Here is an 18,843-nt window from a genome sequence, read left to right on the forward strand (position 1 = left end):
GAGACCGAGAAAGTATATATGACAGATAATTATGATTTTGCTTTGATGGCCCCTGTGGCATGGAACTTAATTCCCTTTGATATCCATTTCAGTTCATCCTACTGAACTTCTAAACAACACTTTAAACTGATTTCCCAAGAAATGTGATTTTAGTGAGACTACTGGTATCTTTGTATTTGAATGCATTTGTCTGTGCTCTTTTTCCGTGTTTGAATGAAGTATAACAAAGGAAGCAAAAAGGAAAGAACTAAATTAGGCATTTAAAAAATATTTGAGTTTTTCTCATCTCTAGAGACTTATTATTATCAGTAGCACAGGTACGAATTATTTGTAAATTATTTGTACTGGACATTGAACAAATTTCTGCCATGTGAACGCCTGTTCTCACTTTCAGGTGACATTGTAAATAAGAAGAGGGCAGCATTATCTCCTGCAAATGTAAACAAACGTGTTTCTCTCAACAATTGGCTGAACAAGAAGTAGGACTGAGTGGACTTATAGGCTCCAAAGCTTTTGTTGTTTTATTTTTGAGTCCAGTTATGTAACAAAAAATCTGCATTTTTATGTTGCACTTTCATGATAAAGAGATTGCACTTCAGTTCTTGTATGAGGTGAATTGAAAAATACTATTTCTTTTGTTAATCTTTTTATAGTACAAATATTTGAAATAAAAAATATAATATACAGTGAGCACTGCACACTTTGTATTCTGTGTTGTAATTGTTATCAATATATTTGAAAATGTAGAAAACATCAAAAAATATTTAAATAAATGGTATTCTATTATTGTTTAACAATGCAATTAAAACTGTGGTTAATTGCTATTTTTTTTTAAATCAAGTTAATTTGATTTAATTGCTTGAGTTAATTGTGATTAACTGACAGCCTTATTTACAATAAAAACACAGCCCCTGAAGAGAAAAAGTGAGGTGTACACATTTCTCCCATGCATTTATAAGAGGATAAATGATTGCCCAGGATAAAATTCTCATGGTTTCCAAGTTCCGTTGTGTGATGATATGTCAGGTTTCACCAAAAGAGCTGGCTGCTCACAAATATAACGCTTTTTATCTCTGCAGTCATCAGAAAAGAGCTCTCCACCTCTGACAACTGCACAGTCCCCATCCACGTATCCTTTCTTTACTGGAAACCTAAAATGGGTGGAGATGGGGGGAGTTATTTCAGCCAGTCTAGTTATAGATACATCACAATTTTAGTTTTTTTTCTAAGGTGCCAAATCACTCTGGAATCTGAGTGCCAGAGTGTATGGCCAAATAGTTTTATTAATAACAGAACAATTGTGGAGAAGCAGAGGGAACATTATTAAAAGATTAATTAGTAAATTTGCTGGTTGTGAATATAAGGGAATAACTACATTGGCTAGGCAGGAGTAGTGACCCAGATACTGTGTAAACTTTCTGTATAACTCTAGAATTACACCTCTGCCATGACACATAACCTCCTGTCTCCATTTTTCAGTCCTGAGTCCCACTTAGGAGAATGGGGAGTTGATAGGGGGGCGGCCGGTCCACTCTGGTTGCAAGCCCCCACCAGGTAGCTCCAACAGGCTGCTCTTTCTGCAAGCAGTGGACAAAGCAGGCGGCTGCCAAACAACGTTCTAAGGGAGCATTGCAGTGGAATGCGTTACCTAGGGAGGTGGTGGAGTCTCCTTCCTTGGAGGTTTTTAAGGCCCGGCTTGACAAAGCCCTGGCTGGGATGATTTCATTGGGAATTGGTCCTGCTTTGAGCAGGGGGTTGGACTAGATGACCTCCTGAGGTCCCTTCCAACCCTGATATTCTATGATTCTATGATTCTAACTTTAAAGGAGCATGTTCTCTAATTTATCAGCAATTAACAATGAAACAACGTTAACTGGGATGACTTTAAGTGAGGAGTTACTGTAGTTTCAATAGCAGATGAATCCTCAGGAATCAAAGATACAGTTTTCATGTAAATGGCCAATTGTAAAAATGAATGAAGGGAAGGGAAATCAAGATTACATCCATAAATGAGACAGTAGTGCAATTTATCTATATAAGCTGGGGGGAGAGATAGATACACTGTAGGGTAGAAATAGAGTGCAGAGTGACCTAGACAAATAGGAGGATTGGGCCAAAAGAAGTCTCATGAGGTTCAACAAGGACAAGTGCAGAGTCCTGCACTTAGAACAGAATAATTCCATGCGCCGCTACAGGCTGGGGACTGACTGGCTAAGCAGCAGTTCTGCAGAAAAGGACATCGGGATTACAGTGGATGAGAAGCTGGATATGAGTCAGCAGCGTGACCTTGTTGTCAAGAAGGCTAATGGCATATTGGGCTGCATTAGTAGGAGCATTGCCAGTAGATCGAGGGAAGTGATTATTCCACTCTATTCGGCACTAGTGAGGCCACATCTGGAGTACTACATACAGTTTTGGGCCCCCCACTACAGAAAGGATGTGGACAAATTGGAGCGAATCCAGCGGAGGGCAACAAAAATGATTAGGGGGCTGGGGAACATGACTTACGAGGAGAGGCTGAGGGAACTGGGCTTGTTTAGTTTGCAGAAGAGAAGAGTGAGGGGGGATTTGATAGCAGCCTTCAACTACCTGAAGCGAGGTTCCAATGCGGATGGAGCTCGGCTGTTCTCAGTGGTGGCAGATGACAGAACAAGGAGCAATGGTCTCAAGTTGCAGTGGGGGAGGTCTAGGTTGGATATTAGGAAACACTATTTCACTGGGAGATTGGTGGGTTACCTAGGGTGGTGGAATCTCCATCTTTAGAGGTTTTTAAGGCCCGGCTTGACAAAACCCTGGCTGGGATGATTTAGTTGGTGTTGGTCCTGCTTTGAGAAGGGGGTTGGACTATCTGACCTCCTGTGGTCTCTTCCAACCCTAATCTTCTATGATTCTATTATATACTGAACAGTAGTTTTCGTTCATTAGTGCCACCAGACACTGGTTGGGAAAAGGGGTAATTTGGTTCATACCAGAGCTCTGACTCACATTATTGCAAATATTTTTGAGCTCAGGATTTGGGATCTCCTTTGTCTTTTGGCTTCATGTTGGGCACCATCGAAATGCTGCAAAATAATCCTCATAGAAATAAGAAGTTTGTAGAAATGTCTGTGACTCACCAATCAGTGGAGAGAGCTGTGCCATTTCCCCACATCCAGGGTTTGTAGGTCTTGTCACGTGATAATCCTATCCAGTGAAAAGCTGCCAGTGGGTTTATGAAATCCTGATCAAGAACAAAACAAATTCATACAATTGCATTAGTTTCCCTGCTTCTTTCATGGGCAAATAGATACCAGGAGTTCGGTAATGTGATTAAAAAATCCTGATATGCTCAGGTAACCTCAGGTTGGAGCAACTCTATTGGCCAAACTGATCATGTTCTTCATTTTCTCCAACAATGTAAGTTTCAGTCTTGTAGAAACTGTGTTAATATTCTCTCTTCCCTTCCCAACCATATTTTAACACCTTTGTCTTCATCAAAACCCTCAGGAGGCTGAAGAAGTTCCACTGGAAACTGCCAATCATGCTCCATAGATGCACTGCCTCATCACAGAGGATGAGTACACCCCCGAAGCAATTCCCTGTACTTGCTGGCCCCAGGCAGTGAAAGGCTGTATAGGGGATTCCAACTTCGATCTCTACCAGAGAAGTACAGAACAGTAATTCCTAGAAAAATTACCCTGGTGCTATTGCTTTTCCTTAAACTCTGTCAAATACTTAATTTCTTCAGTGTTGATTAATCTCTCTTCACTCTCTTATCAAGAGGACATTAGCTGAGACAGAGAAAAATCCCCAGTGCAATGTCCAGCTCCATCTTATACTACAGTAATAGCTGTACAGCTGCTCCCCAGGTTACGCAAGACCCGACTTACGCAAATTCGCACTTATGGAAAAAGTTCCCTAAGCCAGAAATAGGATTTTCGAGTTGCGAAAATTTTTGCGTAACGTACGAGTATACGTTTCCGACTTATGCTAAATTTGAGTTATGCAAGGCTTTCCAGAACGGAACGATTGCGTAAGTCAGGGGGCATCTGTACCTTGAATATGAATATGAAAAGTACAGGTGATATTGGGTTACTACCTTGCAGGAGATGTATTTGATTTGAATTTAGAATTCAGTGATTATTCTAATACTGGCAGGAGTGGAGAAAGCTCAAGGTAATTAGCCTTCAAGAAAAAATATATAATAAATCAAAATACCAAATGAAGCCAAATCTCATTCTCCTCAATCCTGTTTCCATTGACAAATCTTCTACTGGCAGATCTGAATATGCAGCTCTCCAAAAGAGGAAGATACTCTACCAGCTCTTCTTTGCCTTTTATCAGAAGGAGTCTGGAGCCATGAGAAAAGCAGGCTTTTCGACTCTCCACCCAAGATTTGTATTCAGTAGAAAAGAGGTAGCATTTCTTTCCACGTTGAAACCAATGTTCTTGGCAAAGAGACTTCCATCCTTAAAAAAGAAATACAGTTTAGGTTTCCTATCACTGTTACACTTGTACAGACATGTGAGTGTCAGGGAATGTAAGATGGCTTAACTAATATGCTGAGAAGCCAGAACAAGGTGTAAGGTAAAGTGGGAGGTTGATGGGTTTATTTTATAGTTTCTTATTCTCTCCAGCTGACTGCTTTTCTTGATGTACTTCTCTCTATGGCCTTTCAGCATGTCACTCAGATCAGTTTAACTTCCCTCACCTTCCCTAAGGCTCACCTCTGAATTTTGCCTAGTGAGGATATGGGGAGATACTTTAGTAAATAGGGATAAAGAGACCAGTGTTCTAATTAACCCCAAATGTCATGATCTGTGTATTATTGATCAGTGCTGCTACAGGTGTTGTTGACTGAAATAATTTCAAATTGATTCCCGAGGTAAAGCAAATATAAGAAACACTTGTTTTTTTGAAGGAAATTGACCTGTATCATTCCTGTTCAAAACCTATGGTAGGTTTGCATTCTCACCTTGGATAATTTCCATTTCTTTCGTGAGGTTTTCCAGCTCTCCACATGTTGGATCAGAGACCTGAAAAGCTGAAAGCCAAAATAGCATAACAATATGATGGACCACTTAAAACTAAATTTATTCATAGTGTTACAGATCAATGCACTGTGCCTTTCAGGTACACAAAGGGCCCAATTGTGCCATCAGTTACTGTATATCTAATATATATTTATAATAGTATGTTATTATGTTACTATTAACACATCGGACAATTTTTAAGTAAGTAAATATTAATTTAAAAATAAACATCTTGAAATTAAAAATAAAAATTGTGTGTGGCTAAAAATCCTGACTCTATGAAGATGCTGAGAAAAATGCAATTGAAAATATCCTGGTTTCTAACCTTTTAGTCACAACAGTGATTGTTTGAAATTACTACAGAGCACAAATATGTCATTTTCAAAGTTAGGCACGCAAGGAGAAAATTAGAAATGTAAGAAGCAAAGTAACTGGAATCTTCCAAGGAAGCCAAGGAATAACTGAATTAGGCTGAGAAAATTCCAGAAGTTTCAAGCCTCGAAGCTTCCTAGGAAGTCTTTTATTGCTGGCTATAGATTGCTTCATGTGGCAGATGCTGTGGGTTCAGTCCCCAGATTCCACCATGACGTCTACTTTGCATTGAGGGCCGGGGACCTGTATGGATCTTTGGTTCCTGGGCAAGAGAGCTACATTGTTGTTGTGATGCCAGGGACTCTCTTGCTGTAGTTATCCCTAGAAAATCCTGCAGAGTGAAGAAGAATGTGTAGGAGCCCAGCTGGTTCCCCTGTCCTGCTCCCTAAATCCATAATTATATAACTAAAGAAGTGCAGCACACACAATGCAATTCACACTCCATTGATTTAAGAGGTTAGAAAAGACATATGTCAGCTCAGAATTATTTGGCCTTTTAGTGTCTTCTTTGCTCATACTTTACCTTTGGCACTCAAGAAACCCACTGCTATCAGCAAAGCCAGGCAGAAGATCCCAAGAATCACTATAATGAGCATCCATTCAGAAGATGGAACAGAAGAACCTGTGAGAGAGAAAAGAGACAAATGCAGTATTAAGGAGAAAATTTTAAGCCTCACAGAAGGCATAAACCCTAACTGATTTCTCCTAAATCTTTATGTGGAGTTTTGCTTTTAATGTTCTCATACAGTTAAAGGACAGTGTTAGACTATGGACAGTTAAATAGTAGTATGTGCAGAGTCAGCAGCTTGTAGCGCACAGTACCTTTGCCCTGGGGGTTCGTAGTCCTTTGTCTCCTCTGCTGCTCAGAAGCATTATGGCATTTCAGTTCTGTGTAGGTCACCACCTCCTTGTTTATTTCTAGTGGATTACAGCATAGAAATAGTGAATTCCATTCATTGCACTGACCAAGTGGGCAGCTCTGATTACAATCTATAGAGGTATAAAACTGTCATTGCAGTATGTGAGGCCGAACTTTTGTGTTAAAAGGTTTTGTCCTACAGTACAATCTATCAGTGTACTGGGATCAACAAACATCTGGGAATTCAGCAGATGCAGCTAATCGCTTTTTTCTGGTATCTGCCTTCTTTAGAGTCTTAACCCAAAATGTTGTTAACTTCCACTTAAAAGTTGTTCAAGTGATTAATATAATGCTTTGCATATATTATATAATCAGAAAAGCACAGTTAAAAAGATAAGCATTAAAAACTATAGAAATCACCAATTAAGATAACGTATCTACACAATTACCCTTACGACTCATGCATTTGGCTTATTAAAATATTGAAATGTAAAATTTCATTTTATATACTTCAAAAGAGTAGTAGACCAAAAGCTGGGAGACCAAGGGAGTTAGCCACCTGAGTTTGCCAGCGGAGGCAGATAGGTTTGTGTGTATTTCTGTTTGTTTGTTTGTTTTTCATTCTGTTTCCTTAAACTTGCAGGTACTGTACAAGGAAGAACCCATCAGGGCATGTTTCCATCACCACTGCTATCTCTTTGTCTGTCTACACTGGTGGGGGTCCCGACCAAACAAGCACCCTGACCCTAGAGGTTTCCTTGCAGGTTCTGGTCTTGACTTGCTGGGAACGTGTCCAGAATTTCCCTGCCAATGAAACCAAGTAGGGGGAACAACCAAGTGTAAGAGGTGTCTGCTGGGGGAGTCCGTTGGAAGCAGGTAAAAGATCTGTAAGTGGCTTGTCTGCCTTGCATCTGGGAGCATGAGAACTTCATCGATTGGACACAAGTGATGACATCTGGGATGGAGGATGCTGTGACCCTCTTCCTACTACAGGTGCTATCCAACTACAGATGACAGCAGCAGCAGCAAAGGAAATGGGAGAACGGGCAGCTCTGCAAGGAGCTGACAGACTAGTTGGCCACCTCAGTCAGTAGACAGTGCTCCACCCTCCACCCTGGTTCCCCGTCAATCAATGTGAAGAACTGGTATGCTATACTGAACAGGAGATCAGGAGCAGATCTCAGTGGCTGAGGAGGAGGAGCCATTTGCCCCAAGTCTGGAAGGCTCACAGCCACCACACAGGGGAGCAGGGCCGCCCAGAGGGGGGGGCAAGTGGGGCAATTTGCCCCAGGCCACGGGCCCCGCAGGGAGAGTTTTTCGGTGCCCCTGGAGCGGGGTCCTTCACTTGCTCTGGGGGGCCCGGAAAACTCTCGTGGGGCCCAGGCCCCCAGCGCTTCTTCCACTCCGGGTCTACAGCAGCAATTTGGCAGTGGGGGGCCCTTCTGCTCCGGGACCCGCTGCCGAAGTGCCCTGAAGACCCGCGGCGGGGGGGTCCTTCCACCCCGGGACCCGCTGCCGAAGTGCCAGGTCTTCAGTGGCAATTCGGCGGCAGGGGGCCCCCGCCGCCGAAGACCCCAGGCCCCCTGAATCCTTGGGTGTCCCTGCATGGGAGGAGGACACATAGGGTGCTGGTGGTCAGGGACTCTCTTCTGGAATGACGGCATCCATCTGCCGACCTGACATGATGTCCTCGGGGGCATGCTGCCTGCCTCGTGCCTCTGTCAGAAACATAATGGAAAGTTTGCCAATGCTCATCTGTCCCTCTGAAAGCTACCCTATGCTATTCATCCATGTGGGCACTAATGGTACTGCCAGGTCTGATTCTGAGCAGATCAGCATTACTACAGGGCTCTGAGATCAAGGGTGAAGGAATCAGGGATGCAGGTGGTGTTCTCTTCCCTGTTGAGAGTAAGGGCCCTGGCAGGGACACAAGCATCCTGGAGATGAAAACATGGCAAGTCAAATGGTTTCGATGGTAGGGGTTTGGTTTCTTTTAACCAGGGGATGTAGTTCTGGGAAGAAGATCTGCTGGACAGAAATGGGCTTCTCCTGAGAGAGAATGGGAAGAGCATAGTTGAGCACCGACTTGCCCACCTAGTGGGGAGGTCTTTAAACTAGGTTCAATGGGGTCAGGTGACAAAAGCCCAAAGGTAAGTATAAAAAGGTGACCTTAGCAGAGAGTTAGATGTTGGTGGGGGGGACATGGAAAATTTCAATAAGGTCAAAGAAGCAACAAGAAAGAAATCAGTGGGGCAATCGGATCAACATTTTAGATACCTATAAACAAATGCAAGGAGTAGGGGGAATAAACAGGAAGAACTGGAAGCATTGTTGCATAAGCTACATTGTGATTGAATTGGCATCACAGAGACTTGATGGGATAAGTCTCATGTCTGGAATATTAATATTGAGGAGTATAGCTTGTTCAGAAGAGACAGGTAGGAAAAAGGGGGAGGAGGGGTTGCATTATACATAAAGGATATATACAGTTGTTTGGAGGTCCATAAGAAGGTGGGAGGCAGACCAACTGAGAGTCTCTGGGTAAAGATAGAAGAGTTAAAATAGAGGTGATGTCATGGTGGGGATCTACTATAGACCACCAAATCAGGATGAGACAGTTCTAAAAGAAATAACAGAAATAATCAAAACACAGGACCTGGTAATAAAGGGAGACTTTAACTACTCATTCACCTGTTGGGAAAGTAATACATCAAAACACAAAATATCCAGTAAGTTCTTGGAATGTGTCAGGGACAACTTTTTGTTCCAGAAAGTGGAGGAAGTAACCAGGGGACAGCCATTTAGACTTGATTCTGACCAACAGGGAGGAATTGGTAGCGAAGCTAAAAGGCAATTTGGGTGACATTGACCATGAAATGACAGATTTCATTATTCTAAGGAAAGGAAGGAGTGATAGCAGCAGAATAAGGATAATGGACTTCAAAAAAGCAGACTAACAAATTCAGAGAACTGATAGGTGACATCTCATGGGAAGAAAATCTAAGGGAAAAGGGAATTCAGATGAGCTGGCAGCTCTTCAAAGAGACAATATTAAAGCCACAGGTACAAACTAGTCTGATGCAAAGAAAAGATAGGAACACTAGTAAGAGGCCAATATGCCTCCATCAGGAGGTCTTTAATGACCTGAAAATGAAAAAGGAATCCTACAAAAAGTGGAAACAGTCAAATTGATAAGGGGGAGTATAAAACAACAGCAAACGTATGTAGGGATAAAATCAAAAAGGCTCTGGCACAAAATGAGTTAAAGCTGGCAAGGGACATAAAAGGCAATAAGAAGTGGTTCTTTAAATACATCGGGAGCAAAAAAAAAAGACAGAGGAAAGTGTAGGACCTCTACTTAGCAGGGAAAGAGAGCTAATAACTGATGACATCAAGAAATCTATTGTGCTTAATGCCTATTTTGCTTAAGTCTTCACTAAAAGGGTTCATGATGACCAGATACTCAACACAATTAATATTGATAGCCAGGAGGAAGGAATGCAAGTCAAATAGGGATAGAACAGGCTAAAATATTTAGATAAGCTAGATGTATGCAAGTTGTCAGGGCCTGATGAAATTCATCCTAGGGTACTTAAGAAAGTAACTGAAGCAATCTTGGAGCCATTAGCAATTATCTTTGAGAACTCCTGGAGGACAGGAGGGGTTTCAGAAGACTGGAGAAAGGCAAACATAGTACCCAGCTTTAAAAAGGGAACAAGGAAGAACCTGGGAATTATAGTCCAGTCAGCCTAATTGCAATAACTGAAAAGATACGGGAGCAAATTGTCAATTAATATGTAAGCACCTGGAGGATAATAGGGTTATAAGGAATAGTCAGCATTGATTTGTCAAGAATAAATCATGCCAAACCAACTTAATTTCCTTCTTTGATAGGGTTACAGACCTACTGGATGGGGGGCAGAAGTAGACATGATATACCTTGATTTTAGTAAGGCTTTTAAAATACTTCTACACAACATTCTCATAAGTAAACTAGGGAAATGTGGTCTAGATGGAATTACAATAAATTGAGTGCACAACAGACAAAAAGACAATACTCAAAGAGTAGTTATCAATGGTTTGCTGTCAAATTGGGAGGTTGTATCTACTGGCATCTTTTAGGGGTCAATGCCTGATCTGGTTCTATTCAATATTTTCATTAATGGCTTGGATAATGGAGTAGAGAGTATGCTTATAGAATTTGCAGATGGCACCAAGCTGGTATGGGTTGAAAGCAGTTTGGAGGACACGTTTATAATTCAAAATGACCTCAACCAATTGGAGAATTGTTCTGAAGTGAACAAGATTAAATTCAATAAAGACAAGTGCAAAGTACTTCACTTAGGAAGGAAAAATCAAATACACAACTGCAAATGGGGAATAACTGTCTAGATAGCAGTACTGATGAAAAGGATCTGGGGGCTACAGTGGATCACAAACTGAATATGAGTCGTCAATATGCTGCAGCTGAAAAAAAGGCTAATCTGATTGTGAGGGAATCAACAGGAGTGTTGGATGTAAGACACAGGAGGTAATGGACCGCCTCTACTCAGCATTGGTTAGGCCCCAGCTGAAGTACTGTGTTCAGTTCTGGACATCACAATTTAGGAAGCATGTGGACAAATTGGAAAGAGTCCAGAGGACAGCAACAAAAATGATAAAAGGTTTAGAAAACCTGACCAATGGGGAAAGACTGACAAAACTGGACATGTTTAGTCTTGAGAAAAGAAGACTGAGCGGGAACCTCATAACAGACTTCCAATATCTTAAGGATCAGAGGGGTAGCCGTGTTAGTCTGAATCTGTAAAAAGCAACAGAGGGTCCTGTGGCACCTTTGAGACTAACAGAAGTATAGGGAGCATAAGCTTTCGTGGGTAAGAACCTCACTTCTTCAGATGCAAGTCCCTGTTTCTTAAGGGTTGTTATAAAGACAAAGGTGATCAATTGTTCTCCATGTCCCCTGAAGATAGGATAAGAAGTAATGGACTTAGTCTGCAGCAAGGGAGATTTAGGTTAGATATTAGGAAAAACTTTTTTACTTTAACGGTAGTTATACTCTGAGAGTGGCTTCCAAGGGAAGTCATGGGGACCCCAACATTGGAAACATTTAAAAAAAAGTTGGACAAATGCCTGTCAAGGATGGACTAGGTTTACTTGGTCCTGCCACAGCACAGAGGACTGAACTTGATGACTTCTCAAATCCCTTCCAGCCCTACATTTCTATGATTCTAACACAAATTTAACTCTGATCTACAATACATATTTATAAACTCATTCAACACATTTAGTGCTATTTCCTTAATGTGAAGCTTGCTCCTGCTGTCATTGAAGTCAATGGCTGTTTTACAACTGATTTCAGAGAAACATGGCACTTGGCATTATGCTCTTCTTGATGGAGTCAATGTTTTCCTTCTTCATCGTCTTTTTAAAAAGGACCATTTTTAAATTTCATCTTCTCAAAACTAACTGATCAATGTCTTTGATGCTCAGTGGACTTCTTGTACAGGTCAAGAAATCCTCTGCTGGACAGAAATGAGTTTAAGACTCTGAGATAGTAAACAAATATGGCCAGTTAAGGATGAGTCATGACTTCATGATGTTGACTATGATAATCAGGCAAAGCAGAGAGAAACTGTACTTTATTTGAGTATGAGTATACTTCAGAAGAGAAAACAGAATTCAGACATCACATCCTTTAATCCTCCCACAGTAAGGCATGACTTAAAGAGGCCACATCTCCTTGTACACAGGGCAATTCAAACAACATTCTTTGACAAGGAATGGTTTGCGAAAACATAATCACAAAACTGTGTTCCAGGTTTCTGGAGATTTGATGGTTTCTACTCCCCACTCCCAAGATACTGTGTATCATTCTTGGGGCATTTCAGTAGCTGAAAGATGTTAATAAGTTACTAAAATGACTGTGGCTAACAATGAAGAAAAAGCTACTTATCTAATTAGATAAAGTATCAGAAGGGTAGCCATGTTAGTCTGGATCTGTAAAAAGCGACAAAGAGTTCTGTGGCACCTTATAAACTAACAGACGTATTGGAGCATAAGCATGCGTCTGACAAAGTGGGTATTCACCCACAAAAGTTTATGCTCCAATACGTCTGTTAGTCTATAAGGTGCCACGGGACTCTTTGTCGCTTTTTAATTAGATAAAGTCAAGTAAAATGTGTACAGCTCACAGAAGAGATTTAACATGGACAATAAAATATCAGTAATAGCAGATATGATCTCAGATGTTTATAAATATACCACACCTTTGGCCCTGGTGTTCTTTGGTCTTTGTTTCTTCTGTTGCTCAGAAGGAGAGTTAAATTTCAAGTCTACATATGTCACTGCCTGTTCACTCATTTCTGGTACATTCTGGGATAAAAAGGTCGGATTTAGTAGACTGAGATAAACAATGGGATCGGATGGAAACTGATACTTGTACTAAGAAACCACAACAGTAATTATCATAGCAGAATAACTGGGTGTTTTGGAAGAACAAAGCCTCTCTCCCATTGCACTTGGAATATGGCACATAGTTCTGAGTTCAGAAATGTCACAAGGGGTAGGGAGTCCTCTTTCCCACTAGCTGGTTGAGGGATGGAGGATTATGATCACTGTTTTCATTTGAGGTTTTTTTTCATTTTTGTTTATTCCCACTCATATATTTATGCCATGATTCTTTCGAGTGCTTTATCTAGTGTAATTTTAAATGTTTCTTGCAGAGGGATTTCTACCACTTGTCTTGGGAAACTTTCTGTTTTAATGCTGTCCCTTTACACCAAGTTCTACAATTTCACACCACCCTAAACAACCAATTTTCCTCTTTGATGATGATACACTTTCAATATTTCTAGACAGTCATCATTCATCCCCTTTTAACATTGGTTTGCAAATTCATTACATATGTTTAGTTCTTCAGGCTATCTTTATAAATCAGTCCCTCCAGACCCTTTAATAAAGCAAATGTCTTATTTTCTGAATTCCTTCCAAAATGCCCACCACTTCCTGCTTCTTCTTCTTCTTCTTTTTTTTTTTTTTTTAAGATGTGTTTATCTAAATCTTTGGGTCAGGGACCATGATCAAAATGTTCAAAAATGGGTGATAAAAATTAGGCTTCTAAGTCTATGTGAGCACCCAGTAGCAACTATAGACTTTAGAGGGGCTGATGGGTGCTCAATGTTTTTGAACATAAATCAGTTTTTAAGTATATAGATATGGATTTAAGTGGCCAACTTTAGGCACCCATTTTTGAAAATCTTGGCCCATCTCCTCTCTGTGCTATGCGGTTAGCTACACAGTAGATGTTCAACAAATAAATAATAAAATACTACTAATAATTAATCAAAATGGAAATGCACAGAACTGAATTCTAGCCATGCTCTCATTGGAGCCAATGAGAGAGAGAGACTGTCCAGTAGTAAGACGCACCTATCTATGCACAAAATGTTATTAGCTTTTTCGTTAACATAATGAATTGCAAGAATATATCTAATCTGCTATCCACTCTCATGGCAAGTCTATACTACAGTGCTACATTGGCACAGGTGCACTGATGCAGCTGAGACGCTGTACCATGTCTGGTGAAGACGCACTATGCCGACAGGAGAGCGTTCTCCCATAGGTGCGATTACTCGACCTCAGCGAGACACGTAAGCTATATCAGTGGGAGAACATCACCCACCAACATAGTGCTGATGTGGACAGCATGAAACATGCATTGCTCAGGCAAGGGTGGGAGGGGGCTTTTTCACATCCCTGAGCGACATAAGTTAGATTGACTTAGGCTGTAGTGTAGACCTGCCCTCAGTTTCCTACTTCATTACTGCTTTCCATTTCTCCCTACCACTGAATAGCTGTGCGTTGGATTATTGCAACAGATGAAATAGTTTTAATTTTATTTTCGGATCATTTTGCTAAACTTTCCAAACTGCTTTGGGTTATCTATTGGGTCTTGTTTGTGTTTGTAATACCCCTCCATTTAGCTTAATCTGAGAATGGAATTATGTAAACATACAATATATTAACAGTCTATTCACTGCAGTTTACAGGCTGTTTATGAAGATGATAAATAACAAAGATCCTGCCACTAAACTCAGCCCATTTCTATTTATCATTAACCTTAGTTCACAGTACTTCAACCAGTTTTTTGTTCAGTGATAATGTTCTTATCCAAGACTTTTTGAATTAATTACCCAAGCTTTCTTGAGAAACTCTGTCAAGTTCCTCACTAAAATCAGGATATTATATTTCCTATCTTTTTCAGTTTATCTTAATCTTGTAGATTTGGTGTCTACAGTTATCAAGTATACATACTGCACAGGAGATGAAAAAAATATAGAAATGTAAACTTCTAATGCTGGTTTGTCTGAGATAATAAGTCCTATCTTAGTCCCTTAAAATTAATAATGATAAAATAATACTATATTTCATAGTGTCTCTCAAATTTTAATCAGAAGAAACATTTTGTACAGGATGCAGAAATAAGTCCATTTCAGAATAACTAACTTCACTCAATTTTTGAATTATACAGAAGCAATCACCTATACCTCTTGTAACAAATATGTACCCTACCAATTAAAGCCCCGGAAGAATGTGGAACTCATACCTTTGTAGCTTTTTGATAGGAGGCTGAAGGGCAGAAACTAGAGCTTGAAGTGCTGCAGATTTTTTTGTCCTTCATGAAAATCCCTTGGGGATGGAGAGAGAGAGAGTCTGGTATCACCCTGTCACTGTCTTGTAAGGAGATGGACAACAGGAGCTGAGAGGAGAAGAATTATTCACTCTGCAATGCTCCATCTGAAACCGCACAGGAAGTTCTCACTCTGCTGGTTTGAAGTGCGCTGCACCCGCACAAAGCGCTCACAGGATCTTCTCTCTTTGTAGGTTTACGCAAGGCCTAAGGTGTTAAATTTAACCTACTTGAGGTCAGTTAAATATTGAATTTATTAAACAAGGTTGCTTAAGAAACCATTGATCAGCTAGTGTCTCTGCACTTCTTAAATCATTGGGCGAGATTCTTCTGTCAGTTACATTGATGTAAACTGGTGTACATTGGTGTAAACCCAATGAAACTCCATTGAAGTTAATACATTCACTCCTTATTTATAGTGATATAAACAAGATCAGAGTCTAGCCCATGGTCTCTGCATTCCCGACTTGCAAATGTAGGGAGGCAAATGTAGCCTAATGGAGACCTGAGTGCACTTCCTGGCTCTACCCTGGATCTGCTCACTACAGCCAAGTCACTTCACCTCTACGGAACTGGGGTGCAATGAAGTGTTTTGGACAAGAAGAACAATCCCCAATCTTTGCCTGAATCATATTAAACATATACATAGGTACCGTGGGTTTGGACAGGGAAAGAAATATTCACTTAACAGTGTTCTGGCTGAAATCACACAGGAAATTCTCATACTCTAGTTGCTAATTTGAGAAGGGCTGCTACCAGCTAGAATTGTCAGAACTTGAAACACATACTTTTGACAAAAATTCCCTATTTATACTTAATCTCCCTTTTCCAGAGTAGATGCAGACATCAACCAGTGATCTTACACTAGACTCAGGTGGTCTGCATAGCTTGTATTTTCAAAACACAATCTCTCCCCATACAGAGCTTAGAAAATTTTACAGGAAAAACAAAAAAAAACTAGTCAACACTGAGCTCGGAGTCTCCCTGGGCAGCCCTTCTCAAATTAGCAACACATAGTTGGGTCTTAGAACTAGAGTGCAATAATATCTGACTTTGAGTAATGAGAAAACAGAGAGTAGTAGGAGTAAACAAACGATCTAATTGGCTAGCAGAGATTTGAAGCTCCTACCCCTTTTCATGTCCCTTCCAGCTAACCTCCATATATCCAAACACACATGTACCCAATGGCAAAATTTGGCCCAAAATGTGGTTGACAGCAGACATGTGGAAAAGGGTAGAAAATTCAGCATCTCCATTTTTACAATCATAAGTAAGGAAAAGACTATTACAAACATTTGACATTATATATAGTTATACAGCAAAGAATTTGATAACTGCAGTATGATATAAAAATAGCAACACACAGCTCAGCAAAGCCAAGAAGCAGCAATTCTTTCCAAGTTTCTCTTTTGGTCTGGGATGTTTCCAGATATGAATCTCAGAGTTTCTATGTTTTTCCTCATAACAGTGCAAGGGACTTCAGCTCAACTGCCTCCTTCTTGCAGGCACATCTACGGGTGATTGTACAAACACTGGAGTGGTTTCAGAAACAAAGAATGCACATTCTTTACTATAATTTTTCTGTACTAAAGAACTGGGAAGGAAAGATACACATTACTGTCAGCCATACCAATGACATGGCAAAATCATAAGTAGCTATTAATACCAGGTCATTCTGGTGGGCAGGATAATTGTTTTAAAATTATGTTAATTGATGGCTATGAAAGTGGGGAGTACTACATCTGGTGAGAATCATGTATGTGGAGGGAGGAAGAGCTCTTATAGACTCCTTTGAAAAATACAGCCTAAGAAATCAGCTTTTTTTCTGGATTTCAGGTTATATTACAACAGACTCAACTCCACCCCATCCTACTCCACTTTGCTGCCTATGGCACTGACTTGGAGGCAAGGACATTATTAAGCAAAGATCCTAACCCATAGTCACACACATTACTGAGTTCAGGCCATTGGAATCTCTTCCTCGCATTTGTTTCATTCCAGCTTTATTACCATTTACGTGCAATATGGGCATCCTAGAGGACGTATTCAGGATTAGGGATCTGTTATGCATGGGGCAAGACCAAGGTCACATAACACAAGAACCAGGGGTCACCCAATGAAATTAATAGGTAGCAAGTTTCAAACAAATAAAAGGAAGGACTTCTTCACAGAACTCTGGAACTCCTTGCCAGGGGATGTTATGAAGGCCAAAAAGATAACTGGGTTCAGAAAAGAATTAGATGCATTCCTGGAGGATAGGTCCATCAATTGCTATTAGCCAAGATGGTCAGGGATGCAACCCCATGTTCTGGGTGTCCCTACCCTCTGATTGCCAGAAGCTGGGAGTGGACAACAAGGGATGGATCACTCAGTAATTGTCTGTTCTGTTCATTGCCTCAGAAGCACCTGACATTTGTGACTGTTGGAAGACAGATTACTAGGCTAGATGGACTATTGATCTGATCCACTATGGCCATTCTTATCTTTGAATCATAGAATATCAGGGTTGGAAGGGACCTCAGGAGGTCATCTAGTCCAACCCCCTGCTTAAAGCAGGACCAATCCCCAGACAGATTTTTGCCCCAAATCCCTAAATGGCCCCCTCAAGGATTGAATTTACAATCCTGGGTTTAGCAGGCCAATGCTCAAACCACTAAGCTATCCCTCCCCCCTTCTTACAACTCAGGGTTGGCTCCAGGTGTTTAATCAATGTAGGGGATTCTGCTCACTATTTATTTCAGTCTGAAGTCACATACAAGAAACACACAGTAGTTGTCATTAGAAGGCCATAGATTGGTACGTTTTGACTGTAAGGACTGCAAAGACTTTGAAAGCTCTGCATTGTTGGCCTGGAGATCTTCCTTTTCCTCAGAGGTTTTCTCCTGAATTTCTTGCAGCTTCTGGGTGAGGTTCAATTTCCTGCTGGTGAGCGAGATTTTCCAGAATTTCCTGCTGCTGGGGGAACTTTTCCTGCCATCTGTTTGCTTAATGGGAAATGGAAAACAAATTAATTCACAATATTACCACACCAAAAAGTGCCCTTCAAAACTAAACTGTGGTTTACAATATAGAGTCACAATTTTAAAAATTCCTTTAAATGTTCCTTAGAGCCAGGGCTGATACAAGACAGCTGTGAAGCTATGGCCCAGGGACCACTTGGTGCCAACCAGAAGAGGGTGCAGGGTTGAATATACTTTTACAGGGATTCCCTGGGTTAGACATCTTCATATCTATTAACCGAAGGATGACATCTGAGGTCTCTACCAAGAGCAGTAGACAACTGGTCATCACGATCATTGCAAAATATAAGTAATAGTTAAGAAATTATGTAGCTATACTGAAAATTAAGAGTTAAGGCAGGTCACCAGGAGGTGACATACCTTAGAAATGTTCCTTTCAGGAAGGAAGTAATAGACATCTATCTCCCTGTCTGGGCATTTGTGTATTGCATGCCTCACAATGGATGCCTATTTGCCTATTGAGAGACTGTCAAATCTACAGGAAGACACACAGCAGTGAGGTATCCTGTTCATGAATAAAACCAAAAGATTGTTCTGGTAAATCTTGGAGGACATGGGGTTGCACTGAATCCTTCACCTAGGAGGCAATTTGGCAGCGTGCTTGTCTCATGAAAGGGGAGGTCACTGCCGCCAAACACTAACTATTCCTCCGAGACTGCTTCCTCCCTCCCATTATCTGCCTCTGTCTCATCCTAGGCCCTTGTGTATATCCAAACTCCCAAAACCTTGATGAGACATACCAAAGAATAGGGGTTGACTGAACCCTAGTCCCTACCTTAAAGGGGACAGACCACTCCTGCTAAAGTCCCATTGACTTTCAACATTAATTATGCTCCTAAGTCACTTAGGGACATATTTTAAAGGTGTTTAGGCTCCTTAATCCCATTGATT

General features: G+C 40.8%; 1 pseudogene; it reads right to left on the minus strand.

Annotated features, from left to right (window-relative positions):
• Positions 1-988: 988 nt before the first annotated feature.
• Positions 989-14,967, minus strand: LOC117873538 (annotated as a pseudogene).
• Between the last annotated feature and the right edge of the window lie 3,876 nt (positions 14,968-18,843).

This window comes from Trachemys scripta, chromosome 1 (assembly GCF_013100865.1).
Source record: "Trachemys scripta elegans isolate TJP31775 chromosome 1, CAS_Tse_1.0, whole genome shotgun sequence".
Classification (NCBI taxonomy): Eukaryota; Metazoa; Chordata; order Testudines; family Emydidae; genus Trachemys; species Trachemys scripta.